This window comes from Chroicocephalus ridibundus, chromosome 5, assembly GCF_963924245.1.
Source record: "Chroicocephalus ridibundus chromosome 5, bChrRid1.1, whole genome shotgun sequence".
Classification (NCBI taxonomy): Eukaryota; Metazoa; Chordata; class Aves; order Charadriiformes; family Laridae; genus Chroicocephalus; species Chroicocephalus ridibundus.
Window position 1 is genome coordinate 66,676,499 of NC_086288.1, and position 18,950 is coordinate 66,695,448.

Consider the following 18,950-nt stretch of genomic DNA (forward strand, 5'->3'; position numbering starts at 1 on the left):
AGCGAACATTTTCTATATTTAAATTCTGTCAATTAATGGTGCTGTAACCCAAGGTCATAACATGATGGTAAGGAAGTTAAATTGGATCAGTGTGGAAAACTGTAGCAGAGAGAGAAGAAATAAAAATTAGGTCAGTCTAATTGAATTGCAGCAGCTTGTCTGAAAAGCACTTTTGCTACCTGCTTTGAAAGGGCATTAGAGACCACATTAGGGAAATGTTTTCATTTTCAAAATCTTTATCTTCGCTACTGCCTTCTTTGCTCAGAGGACTCACTGCTGATACATCCTCCCAAGCTTTTACTCAGATGGAGGATGAAAATATTGCTAGCATTAAAGCTAGAACTTTCAAACAGAGCAGGAGAAGCTAGCTTCAGCAGGATTTTATGTGCTTTTTAGGCCCTTACGGGCACATTAAGGTTTATCAAAACCGCCTGTTTCTCACCCAGAGGAGCTACCCTACTACAGTCTGGTCTTGGTCTGTTTCATGCAGCATGCTGCCTGCACAGAAAGCAGAAGGAGAAAAGGGTAGAGCTGTTGACTACTTTGGCAATGGGGCTTTCTGGCCTCCGGGGACAGCTTTAGACCTCCCTCACACAAGTTGAGCAACTTCAGGAAGAGCAGGAAGCCTCGTACTAACACTTCACCTCGCTGATACCAGCTCCAGCCTTGGCTCTCCAGCACTCAGTGCTCCGGGAGAGACGCAGATACCAGGAAGCGGTCAGCCAAACTTCATGCTGTAGCTGCAACTATTTCATAACAAATTGCAAAATAAATGTATGTGTCATTTTGTGCATGTATTGGTTACATTGATTACTGATGTAAGATGAGCTGCATAAGTGTACGCCAACTAAAAAAATAAGGGTCCATCCATTTGTTCCACTCAATATCATAGTTCCTAAGCAAGAGGATACCTGGTTCCACCTTCTCAACAAAAACTCATTTTCAAAAGGAGGATGTACCCTACCAAAAGCAGGAGAAAGAAGCAGCAGCTGCTGCTGCGACTCACTTATCTTTCTGACTAGAGGAATATACACTATTGTAAACTAACTTTGATAGTGTAGGGCTTTCTACACACTAACCACAGAAAACAGGAAAAAAAAAGTATATATAGAGATAGATATATATATATATATGCACATAAAAAAAGTGATAGGGAAAACCCCCTTCCAAGCCAGTGTTTGCTAGCACTGAATATTCAAAATGTCATCTGAAGCACCTCTATTCCACATCAGTTCTTTTTTTAATTATGGCAGTGTAATATTCACACAATTACGAACTATAATGAACAAGTCCCACTCTGAAGTTGCGGCCTTAAGGGCTGTATATGTTACCCAAATATATAAGTGAATGCTAAGCACATTGGGATTCTTTCAACCACAAATCTACGTAATGACTATTATTTCAAATGTTGCAATAGAAGAGTCCTGGTCAACTAATTATAGCTCAGAACATTTTGCTACTGTGTCTACTCAAAATGAAAAGAAATACCATTTCTCAAAGTTCCACAATTTTCGTTGCCTTCAGCAAAATACATTTCTTACCTCTATTAGCACAGTCTTTACTATTAAGCCATTTATATAAGTTAGTTTTTGACTGAAACTCTAATCTTCTGACAGGATTATAGACATAATGTGTTTCCTTAAGGGATTTTTCTCCTTATAGAATCAATCTGCAATCTTCTCACTGTCTAAATTATAGCTCATGACTTAATGTAGTCCATTTCCGCATCCTCAAAAACGTGAATGGAGGGAAATCCCATTTCTACAGGTGACTCCACATGGCTCTTTGTAACACACTGTCATAAGCTCTTCTGTTGGCAGTCTTCAGAAACATTCATAATTTCAAAACCAGCTAAATCAGATGTTGCTCTGTCACCATTGCCTGAAAATAGGCAGAGACTGAGAGATGACCGGGTATCTGGGAATACCGCTGACAGAGCCAGGTCCTAAGCAAGATAGCTGCAACCCAGATAAAAGCTGGCAAGACTGGCTAATATCATGGATACATTTGCATCAGGTAGTGCATGCCACATCAGACAGTTTTAATGAAAGAGTAGAAAGGCGTCCAGCACACACAGAATCTTCCCTTCCCCTCCATCAGTAAATACATGATTTGGTGTAAGAATATAGACAACACAAGCTCCCTGGTAAGTCCAAGCAAGGAAAAGAGCCACGGCAGGTCTGCAGAGAGGGGGCAGAGCATCAGGGAAATAGTGATGGGTCAGGCTTACAGTATGTCCTTGGCTCTTACCTCTTACTGTTAGGTGACACCATGGCATTACAGCCAGGCACCAGGCCTCAGTGTTTTCCAGTACACCCTCTTTACTTTGAGGGTGGCAGAGCCCTGGAACAGGCTGCCCAGAGAGGTGCTGGAGTCTCCAATTCTTGAGACATTCAAAACCCACTTGGACGCATTCCTGTGTAACCTGCTCTAGGTGACCCTGCTCTGGCAGGGGGGTTGGACTAGATGATCTCCAGAGGTCCCTTCCAAACCCGATAATTCTATGATTCTACAGGAAAAAAGGCCAAAAACAAGCCTTTCCCCCACTGCATCCCCATGAAGCTCCTGACAATGCAGAGGCAGGTTGAACAGCTAAAAGCAGGGCATGACTTGCACATTAAGTCCCTGCCTCTAATTTGTCAGACCCTTCAGCAATCAAGCAATAAAACAACACAGAGCCAAGTCTAACACTCAAGTATGAGTGATTCAAAGTCCAGCTTTGACCAAGCTTAAGGACCACACAAGTTTCTTCCCGTTGGAGGAAGGCCCACTGCCTTGGAGAAGTCATCGTAGGACATGCAGCAATGAAAGCTAAACTGCAACAAATTTCAGTTTACATTAATATGTGCTGTGACCCCTGCTAAAAGGAAAAGAAGAAACACAGCCTCTTCCACCTTCCCTGCGCTGAAAATGGCCTTAACCAGTACTGAGATAAGGCCAATAGCTGGGGATGATGATTTACTTCTTCAGCCATCACTACATAAGATGCCAGCGCGTGCAACACAGCCTTTACAGGAAGTTGTGCTGATGAAATCAGGCTGAAGAAGATTTTTTTTACATGATAAAATGCTGCCAGGTATAGCTTTAATAATAATTTAGGAAATGAAAAAAATCTTTTGATTAAAGCTTTTATATATAGATGAGAAAGCTAAACTATTTATTCTACAGTTAAATGAAAAAATGTTCTCTTACAACAAACACAAAGAGATAGTGCACCAGTCGCCCGGTGTCTGGCATTCTTTGTGAACGTTTCCCAGAATTACCGATGTCAGTGTCTGGCCAGTACAGTTATGTGTGCTTAAGTATTTAAACTTAGAAAAGAAGGAGCATTTTTTGACTGAAATTTGTTATGGATGTTCTTGTTTTGGCATGAGTGTTTAAAAACCAAGGATCATGGATCTTGTCAGGATATGAGCATGACAGAGAAAGGAATAGAGGTCTGAGATTTTGCCTTATTAAAATATAGAATGGCTTGCACTCTTAACACTCACTCCGAATCTTAAATTCCAGATAAACATTCATAAATGCACTCACCACAGGTCTGGTAACGTTGTTCTGAAATTCAGGAGCCCAGTTCTCCTTGAATCTCCAGTTAGGTCCTGCCCAAAAACTCTCTCTAAGCAAGAAACAACCCTCCCTCCCAAGAAAAAACACTAGACCTGATACTGATAGCTCAACATCACAGTGTTAAAGCAAAAACCAGGAGAGTGGATGCCGTTCTGCATCTAAAGTTTCCAAAACGCTCTCATACCTGTAAGCAACACTGGGAATATAAAGCAACGTCCAACCATTTTTTCAGTATTTTTCAAGCTTATTTTTCAGTATTTGAGTAAAGCATCACTGTTTTCCAATTTTCTTTACTCAGAGATTAACTCCACAACTCAGACATCCATGCTAACCAAAAAGACCTATCCATATAGAAGAGCTCAAATAACGTTCTGCGCAACTTTTTCTTCTAAAAAAAAAAGCTGCATTTCTCAATATCCATTTTTCAAAGTCCTCTAGCTGTCTAGACAGCAAAATCCTACACTGCATTGTGGACTAAAGGGAAAGTGTAACCATCTTGTTATATAGTATAAATACTGGGGAAATTCAATCAGATCAAAAAGGGACTAACGCAAAGAAAATTCTTCCTCCAGCATAACTAGTCTGGGCAATTGCTATAAATTTGTTACTGAGGGAAAGAGTGTAATGAGGTTTCCATAGCAAAAAACAAACACTATCCATCATCACAACAGTGAACATGACAAAATCAAATTCAAGTTTTAAAAAGTTAAAGGGTTTAGGAGACTGTAAGTCTTCAAACTCAGAGAGTTAAGCCATGTTTGATGTGAATGAATGTAAAAATTGCATAATACCAGCTCCCCACAGGGTGTTTGCACAACTTCTTCTGAGGTATCTGATGCTGAGTGCAGCACTGAACTCAGGTCTGATCCAGCCTCACAGTTTCTGTGTTTCTTTACACATAACAAGGTAGAATTAGAAATACAAGAAATATCAAACAATGCAGAGATTTCCTGTCCATTGCAGGCACTGTTTAAAAAAGAATAAGCTTTTTTCCTTTTTTTAAACAGAGTGGTGGGATAAATCTAGTTGAGGTTTTTTTTAATAATTAAATTCTCGATCATAGAAAACAGACAAAACACACACTGTCTGTTTTCCCCTAGAGTTTTCTGTAGCAGCCATTATTAATGCCTTTGTTGAGCAGAACTCGGGTGGAACCAAGAAACCAGGAGCTAACCTGCTGCTCCTTTGTGGCTCTGATCTGGGTGTCCAAAGAACAAGGATTTGTTGCAGTCATTGGCTCGCCACCTGCCTGAGGCATTCGACTGTGTCTAACACAATGATGCTGGAAAGCACTCATGAGTAAATACACAATAACATTTGTATGTTTACAGCATCTGTGAAAGGTGTGGGTAGGGCAATTTTTCTACCGTGTGTTTCCAGAGCAAGTCAAACCCATTAATTAAATTCATGCTCTTGTCCTGCTTCAAAAGGAAAAACAGAGCTGATTTATGGGCACCGACAGCTGCAGGAACCAGGAGCTGGTTTTGCTCACTCCCTCCCCTTAATTAATTTTTAAGCATCTTGGTAGGTTGATTTTTCAGATTCTGATCATACGAAAGGCTGCATGTCCTCAACTCCTGCAAAGGAAGAAAAGGAAGCTGCTCCATGCAGAGTACTGTCAGATTGCCGTGGTTTCTCAGTGCTGGCTGAATAATCTCTGCAGGAATTGGGTATCTATCTGAACATCTCTGTGCCCAAGCAACCTTCAGGATGAAGCTGTAAAATGTCCCACTCATAAGACATTTCTTATCTAGTCATTATTTTGCTTGTCCTGACAACAAAAACTTTAAAACAAGAAAGCAGTACCTGAGGAACAGTGTATTCTACTGTAACAAAAAATTCTCTTTTTAACACCAGAGCCAGGGAAATTGCCACAAATACCTTCTTCTCGAGGGAAGACAAATGTCTCTGTATTGCCATAGCACATAGCGATATATGCAAATAGCAATATACAGCAATACACCAGTATGTTATTTTCTTCTTCTAGGTTCTTTAAACAAGAGAGAGATTGCTGGCATTTTGGGCTGAAATCTGGAGGTAAGCAACCAGAACACATTTAACACCCAAGCTAAGAACAGGAAACTGTTACAGAAGTGAAAAGTTTTCGATGCTGAACTTTCACCCTAGGCTTTGGGAGATTTTTACCAATAAAGAACTATACAAACACAGACAGAGTATATTGACACTGCATCACCTGCCCAGCAGAGCCATATGCTGCTGTTGCAGACACTGTCAATAAAGATCAAAGCTTTCCATGAATTAATGAGCTGGAGGTTATACGCTTCATACCACACTGTAGACCCATATTGACCTCTACGGACTGGAAGGTTGGGCCAGATGAACTCTGGAGCTCCCTTTCAATCGATTACTTTACTATTTTGTACAACACTTCATGAAACATAAGACACATTTATTTTGTTGTTATTAATAGTCTAGGCAGCAGAAAGCCTGCTAGGAACAAGGATACTACCATCTAAACTAGCTCATGATCAGTAGTTGCCAGGAAGAAACAGAAAGTGGCAGCACGGTCTACAACAGTGCTGGAGCAAACAGAACATAAAAATATCTCTTTCTGATAGTGATCCAAAGGGGCCTCACTAAAAGACAACAATAGCTAAGAACCTGTATCTAGACACAAACAGGCACGTGATAACAGGCTGCAAGATCAACTAAACAGACAGCACTATCCTAAGCTGACTTACCTAATGGAAAGGTGGTAATTCTCCAGGAATCTCCTGTACATATTTGAACATACCACTGCTTACAGTCCAACACACCAGCACTTTACACCATTTTCTATTTATGGCAAAATGAGCACAACTCAACTCACACAGGTGGTGACTGGAAGTTCAGCCCATGCACCCAGGAACTGGCAAGACCACAGAACCCTTTCAGATGATTACTACCTATTTTCAGCTGTGGATCAAGATCTCTCCTTTCATCAGCTTGTTTTTACCACTCAGGAAACAACCTGTGCCTTTTCAGTTACTGAAGAGGCTCTCAAATCAGGGACATTGGTCAGATCTCGAAGAATTGTTAAACAGTGTTCTTTCAAGTGGTAACAGGTGAATGGTATCTCAGTTACCTGCTTATGCTCTTCATATATAGTGACAGGTCTGATATTTACAAGTAGCATAATGACAAAATTCAAGAACTAGCATACCAATAAATACACAAAAAGTCTTGAAAACCTTTTTGAATTCAAGATCGATAGAAAAACTAATCTCAATATGATTATATTTCTTAGGTGTTTTTCATAAAGAAAACTGACTTTTCATCTCTCTTCCTCCTCAGTTCCCCCAATAAATGAAGACAGTTATAGTTACATACATTTACATACATACTTCTCCTCATCCCTATAGAAACTAAGAGAGAAGCGTGCAGTTTTACAGTTGAAAGATTATTTCTTTACTCCAACATTCATAGAAGCAGTTTAAGAGTTTCAAATTCAGCTTTGATTTCACAAAGCTTCTCCATTACATGACAATGCAACAGAATCTTAAAGGCTTTGATTCCACTCCTAGCAAGGTCAATCACAGTTTTACCATCAACATGCAGTGGACCTATACAGTATCCCTCATATAAAACGCATCTCAGCTTGCCTTGCGCAAAGAGCACATTAATACAAGCATATGTAAACAATTATAATGAAACACATGGGAAGAAACACAAAGAATGCATGGAAATAAGAGGTTTGTTCCACTGAAACTTGAATTGAGATGAAGAGTTGAACTGATCAAAAAGACCCCAAAAAAGCCATTGGACAGCAGAGTTTGCAGCAGAGAAAGTATTTGAACAATACCACAAAAGCACATATGGGGCAGGGCCAAGGCTATTAGAGAAGGGAAGGAAACTGTGAGGGGAATGCAAACCTCAGGGCATAAATTAAAACAACTGTCAATAGCTGAACATTTTCTGAAACTGTTGGGACAGCATGGAGTTCTAATACTTTTGACCAACAAAGGAAAAGAAATAATGTCTATAACCAACTCATCTTCAGACCAGCTTGGAAGACCAAGTTATGAATTTTGGGAAGAAAGAGTTAAACCCTGTATTGTCTGAGTAAAACTTGTGTTAGTTCTCTTTGATCCTTAGGGTGAAGGAGGCTCTTTTCTTATGAAAAGTGCTGGTCAGCTTCACACAATGTTATACAACAGAGAAACTGTGAACAGTGCTTCAAAAATTGAGGGTGGCAGCTCCTAATGGAGACAACAGGTAGATCAGAACGACAACTGTCCAGCCTGCGCAGAGAAAGCAGCATCCCACGCACACTTTGAGCAGAGGACAAATACAACTTTAAAAAACAAAAACCTAGAAAGAGATTCAACAGCAGTACTAGAAGGTAAATACAGAAATAACTGCTTAGTGTCCAAAAGGTTTATTTTATCCTGCACAAAACACACCCAGGTCTGAAGCACATCCAGGGTCTATGCCAAAGCAGGCCTAGGGTATTGCATTTAGATTTTTACTATATTACTTGAGATAGCATGTTTTTCAGCAACTAAATGAAATGGAAAATGCAAATAGGAGCTTCTAAGAGCCTAATGATTTTGTTTAAATTCCAGGTTATTTTGGAATGTGAAAACTACTTGCTGCTTGGATCCATGACAACCATGTAGATACTATTCACTCGCTTTAATGATCTACACCAACATGGTAAGCCATATTCCAAAGATTGGGTCTCAGGTCACTTGTAGTTGTCTCGTGCAACAAGTTGGAGTGACTGGATATATAAGGCTTCATGCTTCTGTCTCAAAAAGCGTAATATAAAAAGCATTAAACAACATAAGCGAGCAGGATGTGGCAACATTCCTTGATTTACGAACACTGTTTTACACACCAGACAAATATTAAGTTTCCCAGAATATCTCAAAAGGGATGTTGCTAAGCAAAGATGATGGTAAAAAGAGTATTTAATTAAGATTTCTGAGTGTAATTTGCTGGGCTAACAGCAATGTTCCAAGCTATCACCAAGCAGAAGAGGAAAAAGCTCCAAGTACAATGAAAAGGGGATATTTTTAACTCTAGTTTAAGTACAAATATAGAATGGTTTATGCCTGATTCTGTCTGAGAGAGAAAATGAACTATTGGTTCAATTGAAAGCCAGCTTCTGCACATATTTTTCTGTTAAATATCCACTGTTTGAGACTGAGTTTTTGGCACTCGTTTCAACATTATAGGCAAACAGTTTCACTAATTCATTGCTTTTCCTTTTTCTTAAAGAAAAAACACACCATACTTTTTGGGCAAAAGCCAGTCACATGCATCAGAGAAGTTCACAGGGAAATCAGTTATCACTTGACATGATACAATGGTAAGCTTACAACTTACCAATAGCTATGACTCCAATCAGCTCTCCATTTTGACGTTTTCATTTTAAATTTCCAGGGAATTATAGAAACATATTTCCTAGAAGATTTAAAATAAACAAACAAAACCCAATTAGAAATTAAAAGAAAACCCTACAGCTAACCTACTACTTCAAAATTTGTTAAGCAGACAAAAGCAATTCACAGGAGATAAGAATGCACTGTAAAGTTTAGTTAAGCAGGCTACATCTCTTGCATTTGCAAAATAAAATCTGCATCCTTTCAACATATGGCAAGAGGCCATTGATTTTATTTTTCATTTTACTTTCATTGTACACATAAATGTTTAGGCCATGGCTTACACAAAACAAAGAAGGACATCAAGACAGAGTTACACTGTAACATTAATTAGAGATTGGAACAAAAATTAAATGGAAGAATCTACCTGGTAATTAATAATGACAGCTATATCAAATAAGAACAGAATTAAGGTAAAAAGAGACACCAGACGACCCCAGTAAAAGGTTGCCTAAAAATAGGAAAACACAATGACTCATTCTTCATAAGCTTGATTATTTACTCCACCTAAAGTACTGACAGCACCTTTTAACAGATGCACAGAAACATTCTCAACTCTTTGCAACAGTATAATAAGATTGAATAGGGCTATAAATCTCCAAAATGCCCACACAAACATTAAGCTATGAGAAGGATATGAAATGGTAGCATACAGGACAGGTTAAGTGACTTGCTGTAGGGCAACAGAGCAATACAATGAATCAAGGGTTCCCAGGCTCTACTTAGCTATGAGTCACATCAGATATCGGGTGCATTCAATGCACTTCAATTTGCATTTAGTTTTCAGTCATATTTCAGGCTTTTAATCGAAAATCTTCCAAATATCTCCTATGGGTCAGACATCACGCATTGTTGTCTTCTTGACTTTGTAGGCCAACAGCAACCATGAAACTATACAGCCAAGGGTACTTTGAAACCTGAAAGCTAGCAGTGGAATTTTATAAGAACTTTTCAGAGTTTACCCATAAATTCTGAAAAGTATAATTGTAAGGAATATATATGCAAGGATAGTGTACCAAAACCAGCAGCAAGAGCAATGACCATGAAATTGCCTTGTACTGTTCCTCCCCATCCCTGCTACCTATGGATGCTGAATTCAGGAATGAACTGCCTTGGCATAGATCCTAGGAGAATTCTACTGAAAGGGATCTCAAGGCCAGTAAAAACCTCATTCTCTTACAAGAAAAGCCTTGCAGGTTTCAAGAACGGAGCAACCAAAACTCTACCTGGATTTGGGGCTTGTAATATAAGCTGCACCAAGACTTCTCAAGTTATTGTCACTCAAGCAGAGAGTTGCCAAGAATGAAACAAAGCACATGGCCCAAACTCTAAAATTCACAGCAAAATACATTGCCCGTTTCACATAAATTAGCTCAACTTGGTAATTAATATTCATTACAGGTTTGCAAGCACACACAGGTCCACATGGGCATATGCCCACATTCTACTCACTACAAGAAACACAGAACATATTAATATTTTTAAAGGACAAAAAGCACCTGCATTGTTTCATTCTAATTCTATCATTATCTCATGAATTTATCTGTGTCTCTAAATTCTTAATAGAAAACATTTTGCTGAATTTTCCATTTAGCCTGGAGCACACATATCTGAAAGAACAATAGCTTTAGCAATACCTAGAATATTACTGCAATGCCAGAGGCATTCCTTAAATTTCAAAGTTCGTGAAAATCTGAAGGAGAAATTTCTGACAAACATACAGACAAGGGCTCAGACAGGGCTCTGAGGAACCTGATCTAGTTGAAGATGTCCCTGCTCATTGCAGGGGAGGTTGGACTAGATGACCTTTAAAGGTCCCTTCCAACCCAAACTATTCTATGATTCTATGATACAGTAAAGGTAAAGTTCTACTTGATACTATAAATATTCTGGCTCCCAGCACAGAAAAAAAGAATTCCCATAATGCTGCACATTTGAAAATTTTCTGATTTTATTGTTGTTGTTTAAAGTACAAACACTTCACATGAGTCCTAATCCACTGTTGCAGGCAAGCTCATGCTCACTTTAAGCAGGTTAGCATTCCAGTTCAGCTCAAGGGGATGAGCATACTACTCAGGTGATTTGTTTGATCACTGTCTAAATTAAAAATTCACAATGGCACGAAAAGGAGGTTGTTATATTTCCACATTATTTGCAGTAGACAGCCTACACCCTGTGTGGGCACCTGAAGAAACCACTCGCAAAGTGTCGTTTTACTATTCCAGGATCAAGACATTTAAACCAAACCTTTCAAGCAGTCAATGGAGTACAATCTGAAAGGTAGGATTTTTTTTACATTTTTTTTATTCTACTTGTTTAGGTTTAAAACTTATTGGCCATCGTAAGTTTTAACTTCAATTGTAACTTCAGCACTCCACAACAGAGAACATGACGAGATTATTTTTCTCTCTGTGGTACTCCACCATATTTTCTAATGATGATGCTTTGCTGCTATTAGCACTGGTAACAGAACAGGTTCTGAACTGTGTTTCTTTCCAACCCCTAATATTTCTGTTGTAACAAATAAAATCTTGCCAGTTTCCACTCTGAAGTTTAGAAAAAGATACACTGACTCATTCACTTAACACAGGTGAAAAACAGAAGGAGAAAATGGTACAGGAAGAACAAGCCAAGGCAAGGGCAGAAAGAAGGAGGGGGACTTGGGGAAGAAGAACAAATTGGAACACATAAGGACTGATCTGGCTGGAGAGGGAGAGCACACTGACTTCTAACGTTTCCCTTACAAAGAGCTGCAGGTTATTCCATTACATGATCAAACGCAATATCCTGACAATTTTAAGAAAGCCCCTTGATCCATTTGTTGTTTGGTTTTGGTTTGGGTTGGGTTTTTTTTTACAGAAGAGAATCATTGACTCATACTATCTGCTTACAGCTTTATCCAATTTTCTTTGTATCAAGAAAGGCTGATGTCCTGAGCAGTAAAATACCACCACAATACCTGCCACTAGCAATATTTCGGATGATACAAACAAATCAGAAGCATTTGAAATATTCAGGGCAAGATGATTTTTGGGGACACAAAGCTAGAATTGAATACCACAGCTGAGATCACATATCCTACCCTGGCCTCAATCCTGCCTAAAGGCATATATGCAAAAAACTCCAATACCTATTTGAAGCAATCTCCATCGACATTCGAGCCTACTTTCAGAATCTTGCTCCCTGAAGTAAAAATGTATGGCATACTTAAAGGATAAAGGCCTTCTAAACTCCAGCAGTGTCTCTGCCCACTTCCAAAGACTCAACAGCGGAAAAACCCGAACAAGCAAACAAAGAAGCACTGAGCCTATCCACAAAACTGATGTGCAAACAAAAAAAAGTTTCCAATAAGCTAGAATGGCAGAATTACATGAGTTAACTTGTACCACTTAGTGCACTTACACTTAATTGTTGTTTTCATAGGTTCTATTATTGTCTTACTTTAACTTACAAGAATTTTACAACTAAAACATATGTAGTCTCCACCTTCTCTCCTTTCCCGTCTTCCTCTGTTCACAAAGTGTTTCCCAGATCATGTCAATATTCAAAGTCTTTCAACAGCATTTTTTAAAGATTCTGCTATCTGTAGCCACCAAATCGCTGCAGAAGGCCAATAAATTGTTTCTGGGTTTTCACTGCTGAGCAGAACTCACAGGAAAATGCAAGAGGCAACAGCTTCCAGCAGACGAAGGATCAACGGAGAGCTCGGTTCCATAGCAGTGTACAGTGTGTTGCTATGCTGCAAGCTAGTGGCAGCTATGTGACAGTGTACACGGCATAATCACATAACATAGCTGGGAACCAGTCTGGCTTCCCAAATTCTTCTCACAGACTAAATCCTGTAGCAGTAGGACTGTAGCCTTCATGCCCACTGTCTGATATTTTCCGTTTCCTAATGTCCCAAGCAGGATTTCTCATTGATATCAGCATCCATAAAACTGATACAACAATAAAAATTAAATTATTCCAGAAGGTTACAAAAATAACTTTTTATATATTCATATTATATATAAAAGTAAATATTCAGTTGAGAAACAATCCATATCTAGAAAATACTTTTTTATTTAAGCAGGCTCATAGTCTTCAGCTGATTCTGCAAATGGAAGTCTAAGGAAAAGTGACTTTGGAGCCAGAAGACAGAAAACAAGCAGCTCCGCAGCCAGTAAAGCTGACATATAAAATTCAAGTCAAAGGATTTGTTTGCTTTCCTGTCAGTTCTGCAAAGAAAATCGAACTGTGCAGTTTCTGGCTTATTCAGCCCCAGAGTATTAAATATTCTGAAAGGCAGATTCTGTTCTTATTTGCATTCTTCCAGTCCCCTCTGGTGAGGGTGCAGGAAACTAAGGCCACATACATGGCCAGGAGAGAATCTGCTTTGTATTCACGCTGCCATGTGTACCCTGCATTGCTACAGGATCTTAGGGACTGCCATACCAGTTCAAACCAGTGACCTGAGTGATCAGCGATACCCCGGTTTTCAGCTCAGTTTAGTGCTACTTCATCTTTAAGTCACACATGGGTATTGAGATCCCCCAACTATGCCTCATTAGGCACTCCAATTCATCAGTTTGCTCAGCAGCATCTCATACGCAGCCAAAAAGGGACATAGCCAAAAGTAAATCTGTCAAGGGCTGGATGCAGCTGCAGACCCTGACATGTTGATGTTTTCTTCAAATGTACCTTTCTGGCGTCAGCATCTGCCCTTCCTCAAAGTCAGCTGAAATTTCAATCTGATCTTTCACCAGAGACAGCAACATCTTTCAACTATTGCTATCATTAACGGATGTCTTTGACCTCTTAGAAAATGTTGAATTTTCTCAGTCTTCAAAATTTACTAAAGCCTTTAATATATTGATGGATCAAGCAGCATGCTTCTACCCTCTCTCTCTACTCTTTGAGACCTAAATTTATTGAGTCCTGTGAACTTATTAAGTCCTTCTTCGTTACCTCATCTTTCAACCAAAGGTTGAAATCTCACTTCTTCATCTAGCCCTGTAGACAGAACTAGAAGCACCTGTAAGAAAGCTATCAAAAGACCTTTAGTTTTTCTCATTTCCTTAATATTTTAAGGATAGCTCTGAGACACCTACTGGGGAGAACAAAAAAGTCACCAGATTTTGTATGTAGCTTTTATGCCAGGAGAAAAGACTCAACCGTTAGGAAAAAAGAAAGCATAAAGAATAACAACATACATATAAAAACCTCAGCGTTTCGAGTGAAATAGACAACTAGTCAGAAATTAGTCAATGGATGGACTCATCAAGATTTTTGTTGATGCAAACTGAAATGTCTCCACCTATTTCTGTGTATGACCGTTTCTCAAGTAGGCACACAGAATATGGATGCACCCAGTATAAAAGGCTTGCGGTCTTCAGGATGCTCAGACCAGGCCACTGAACAGGGTTGAAATTACAGAATATCACTGAATCAGGATAGAGCAGTTCAAACTTAGGTTTGATCCTCCAGCCAATATGACATAGGACAAGCATTAGGTAACACCTTAAAGTACGGATATTTCTAGCAGGAACTAGGAAGCAGCCTCTTGTGAAGGTACAGAATAGGAACTATATGAGAAGACAGGGAGCAGAGAAGTATTTTGGAATATTTCAGAAACTATTAGGAGCAAATAACAGCTTTTAACAGCTACATTAAAATGATGTGAACATGGAACTGAATTTCCAAATTATAGCTTTTATTTTTACTGCAACATCTTTATAAGCTACCTCCTATTCTAAAATTAACATTAAAAAATGGAAGTTGAGCATTTATGGCATTCATCAATAGTCATGCACTTCTCCTTCAGCAACCTCATGCAACAAAATAAAACAAGTTCTCTGTCTTCCTACTATTCCCTTGAGCAGTCCCTGAGGCATAAGACCAACGACTCTTTGAAATCCACAATCAGAACTTCAGTAGTTGTGTTTCAAAGCTGGGGAGAAAATAATGAGACAATTTTACCAACATGAAAACTGTTTGGACTACCATGGACCTATTCCCTATGTAAGACCTTTTTATTTATCTATACATATATGTGTATGACACCTGAGGAGAGGTACATTTATAAGTACCTAAGGAGACGTAAACGCATATAGAAATACAACCTTACAACCTAACTTGCCATGTCATTTCTTTACCATAAAAATTACGGCACAAAAATGACAAGCCACTTCCTCTAGCTGAATCTGAGCTGACCTGCAAGACTGAACAAATGAGGCAAATGAGTCACGTTTTTCTCTTGAAAAGATTTGCTGTGTCATATATATGATGCACAGGAACTTTGCACTGTCCTCAGGGAAGTCACAAATCAGCTTCCAATGCTCAGTTTCTAACCATACCACTGCTATGCCAGTGGGACCCAGATTCTCTCTGGTGTAACGTCTAGCCAGCAGAAAAAGAAGTTATCCATATGGACAACCTGTCCTCAGACCCCATTCAAGCTTTGATTTCACTGAGCCCAGGCCAATCTATCTGTTGTGTATCACACAAATGTATATCATTCAGTCAGGATAGAACCTTTTAAGTAGAGTCACGAAAAAGGGCATTTTAAAGGATTTCTTATTCCAACTCCTTTTTTAATCGTGTTCACTCTTTTAGCATCCTGGTGACACTTGGGTGAATTTTAAGTGCCCAAGCCCAAAACCGAAATCCACACCACTCTCTGGAAGTCCACAGACACTGCATTTCCACCAAGGTGTCTAGCTGACTAAAGCTGTTTTGATAGACATACCAGAGCTCCTACCATCTTGACAGGTCTCAGCAAAATATCTCCTACCAAGCTCATCTGGGAATTGTAAAATAAGCAGATTATTTGTATTAGGAATCAGGAAAGGCTGTCCAGCCAAATACATGATAGAACAGGGAGTCTAAGTTAAGAGCAATGATTTATAATCAAATATCCACATGTGTCTAAGCCAGGAGGGACAAGGCACAAGTCTGCTGAGAGCTTAGGAAGCCCCTTGCCCCAGAGTGTGACTATACCCAATTTCCTGTGGCCTGAAACCACATGGTGGTGTTGAGGCTCCAAAGCCTGGCAGGTGCATGAAGGCCACATCATCTCACACAGACTTAGAGTACAATGTTCAACCTAAAACACAGCAGCCACAGCAACTCTCAGCCAAAACCACAGGAGAAGTGGTATTATTTTACCTAGTATTCAAAGGGTTAGAGAATTCCCTCTTAAATTAGGAGCCCTGGTTCAGTTTGACCCTCAGCCTCAAAGCCATGTCTCACAGCTATCAAAGTCACATCCTCATGTGCTGCTGAAGCCCGAAGGCTGCTGAAGCCACCACTGGGAAGGGAGCTGTTCCAGGCAAAGCGTAAGCAAAGGATCCTGTGAATTGTAGCCCCATGGCAGCAGTATCTCAGCCCTTAAACTCTAGGGCTCTTTCTATGTTTTAAAAACATATTGGATAAAACCAAGGTTTTTCAGACCACGAGTTGGAACCCAAGAACCCATTCTCCAAAGTGCAAAGTTGGACAAGGTTGCAATGAGACACTTTAACCTCCCAAAAGAGATGATATTTCAGATACAGTCCTTCTTTGTAACATAAAGATAGCTATTTTGAGGCTCCAGCTGTGTTCCCAAACACAGATCCCCACTTGGGCCTAGCCTAACACAATTACTGAATCAAATATAGTTTCTCTGCTGATTGCTTCTTTCACACGTACATGACCATCTGTTTATCATATCCTTTTTTTTTTTTTGGCTTTGTCACACATTTACACCATGCATCCCCCTTGGAAAGCAGTGCATTTCTATGTTGGCCTGTGTGTAATGTGGCCTTAAACACGATTCAGCGTTTTATGCCCCACCAGAGTATAAGCTATTCTATTTTAGAGAATTAACAATTTTAAAGGACAGGAAATAACTTCAGTAACTTAAACACCAGACAGTGAAGTAAGTTTGGGAAGACCAGATGTAGAGAATAAGCTTGGCTGAAGAGGAAATGAGTGGTTTTATGCTACAAGCTATATTTGTTTTTCCTTTGAGCAAACTGGCTAATGATTGTGAGAGTTTTACCCTTTGCCCCACTCTTCCTTTTAATCATCAAAAATAAAACGAACATTTTGTATGGTAAATAATGGGGGTAGGGAAATATTCTGTGACCTAGTGCTATGAGTGATGAGGAACTAGTCAGAGACAATGCATTTCCTCTTAAAAATCTTATAAATATTTAAAATCAATTGCAAAGAGCATAACAGGAAAAACGGACACATTCAGATCACCTCCAAGTTGTAACCCATGTGCCCTCTGGGGCACTCACATATGGGCCTCACAAATAGGTCTGCCATCCCTGTGAGCTGGCCTTACTTTCTCAGAGGCGCTTACAAAAAAGCCTACAGCTACCAGAGACATTAGTCAGTGAATGAAATAGTACAAAAATGACTTTAAAATAAAAAACATTGGCAGAGTGGAAATAGGAAACTATGATGAGAATAAAACATGGGACTTCATATACTGACTAATGCCATCAGGAAGCTACTAGGGGTAAGTGGAAGATCTGGCTGACCTTACTGATTGCAGAAGAAGGACATTTTGAGGAGGAGCTAACAGGACTTAACATAGCTATGCATATTATTACGTATTTTGGAAGATCAGCTTAGGCAATAACCAACAGTTACAACTCAAAACAAAACACCTTTTGTAAAACTGATAGCATCTACTTTTCATTACCTTTCCCTTCCGCCAGCACACCTGCAAACAACAAATGCAGGTGTGCTCAAGCTGAACTGGCAACACTCAAGCTTCCCTGCCTTGAGACCTGCCATCACTGCATCTTAGTTTGGTGCAAAACAGCTGCATGAAAAAACAAGAAGGTGAAGAGGCAAGGTGGGAGCTGAAATACCATCAGGATATGATAAAAACATAGCTAGATGCCTGCGGGCAGGGGGAGAGAGCAGCTGTAAAGAAGGGGAGCAGATTCTAATGCATTTTCACCAATTCAGACGCTCCGCATTCCAGGTAAAGTATTTACACTGGCATATGACAGCCGGTAGTTATTGCCATTGCCAACAATAGTGGTATAGTTTCCTGGTATTACAATTACACATATGTAAAATAATTAGCAAGTATTTTTCTAATATCAGCAGAATCAACCTAAATCTGACCTTTTCTCAGCTCTTTGAGTGAGAATATGAATGTAAGCAGATATTTCCATTACTCTGAGCAACCTGACTGCCAGAGTCTTTTCTCATCAGATTGTAGCTGGACATCATGCTGGCAGGATTCTTTTCCCCAGCGTTGAGAAATGCCACAGCACACACCCACAATTAGAAGACATAATTGACTCCTGCCCAGTAGACATACTTCTCAGCTGGGAGACTGCACTCTCCCTTGGATGCTGTTATGAATAATCCAAAGGTATAATATGCAGTTTGTACTATTTCATGTACCTAGTAATTAGTGTTGACTGCTAATGTTGTGATCCTGGGACAAAGAGCACAGTAAGCGCAAATTTTTGTCAATTATTATTATTGCAAATTTCCTGGATAAACACTTAATACACACACACATTTTCAGATGATGCCACACAGATAGAGGTTAAAATCATGATAACATTACTCCCCCTGGTTATTTGGTGAGTAGGCTGTGGTTAGCTGATCATAGAATAGTCTGGGTTAGAACGGACCTTTAAAAGTCATCTAGTGCAACCCCCCTGCAATGACCAAGGACACCTTCAACTAGATCAGGTTGCTCAGAGCCCTCTCCAGCCTGACCTTGAACGTTTTCACGAATGAGGTATCTACAACCTCTCTGGGAAACCAGTGTTTCACCACCCTCACTGTGAAAAATTTCTTCCTTATATCTAGTCTAAATCTACCCTCTTTTAGTTTAAAGCCATTACCCCTTGTCCTATCACAACAGGCCCTGCTAAAATGTTTGTCCCCATCTTTCCTGTAGGCCCCCTTTAAGTACTGAAAGGCCACAATGAGGCCTCCCTGGAGCCTTCTCTTCTCCAGGCTGAACAATCATAACTCCCTCAGCCTGTCCTCACA

The 18,950-nt window shown here is 39.6% G+C and overlaps 1 protein-coding gene across 5 annotated transcripts in view; it reads left to right on the forward strand.

Annotated features, from left to right (window-relative positions):
- C5H4orf19 (chromosome 5 C4orf19 homolog) overlaps nucleotides 1–18,950 on the forward strand; it is a 46,108-nt gene that overhangs the window by 14,918 nt on the left and 12,240 nt on the right. For 3 of the 5 annotated variants that reach the window (XR_010071378.1, XM_063336996.1, XM_063336995.1), the window contains 3 exons: nucleotides 5,555–5,604; nucleotides 8,133–8,223; nucleotides 11,180–11,234. The gene's annotated coding sequence lies outside the window, so the exon portion shown is untranslated. Of the gene's footprint in view, nucleotides 1–5,554; nucleotides 5,605–8,132; nucleotides 8,224–11,160; nucleotides 11,235–18,950 lie in introns of those variants that run through there. The other 2 variants (XR_010071379.1, XM_063336997.1) reach the window with 2 other exon arrangements.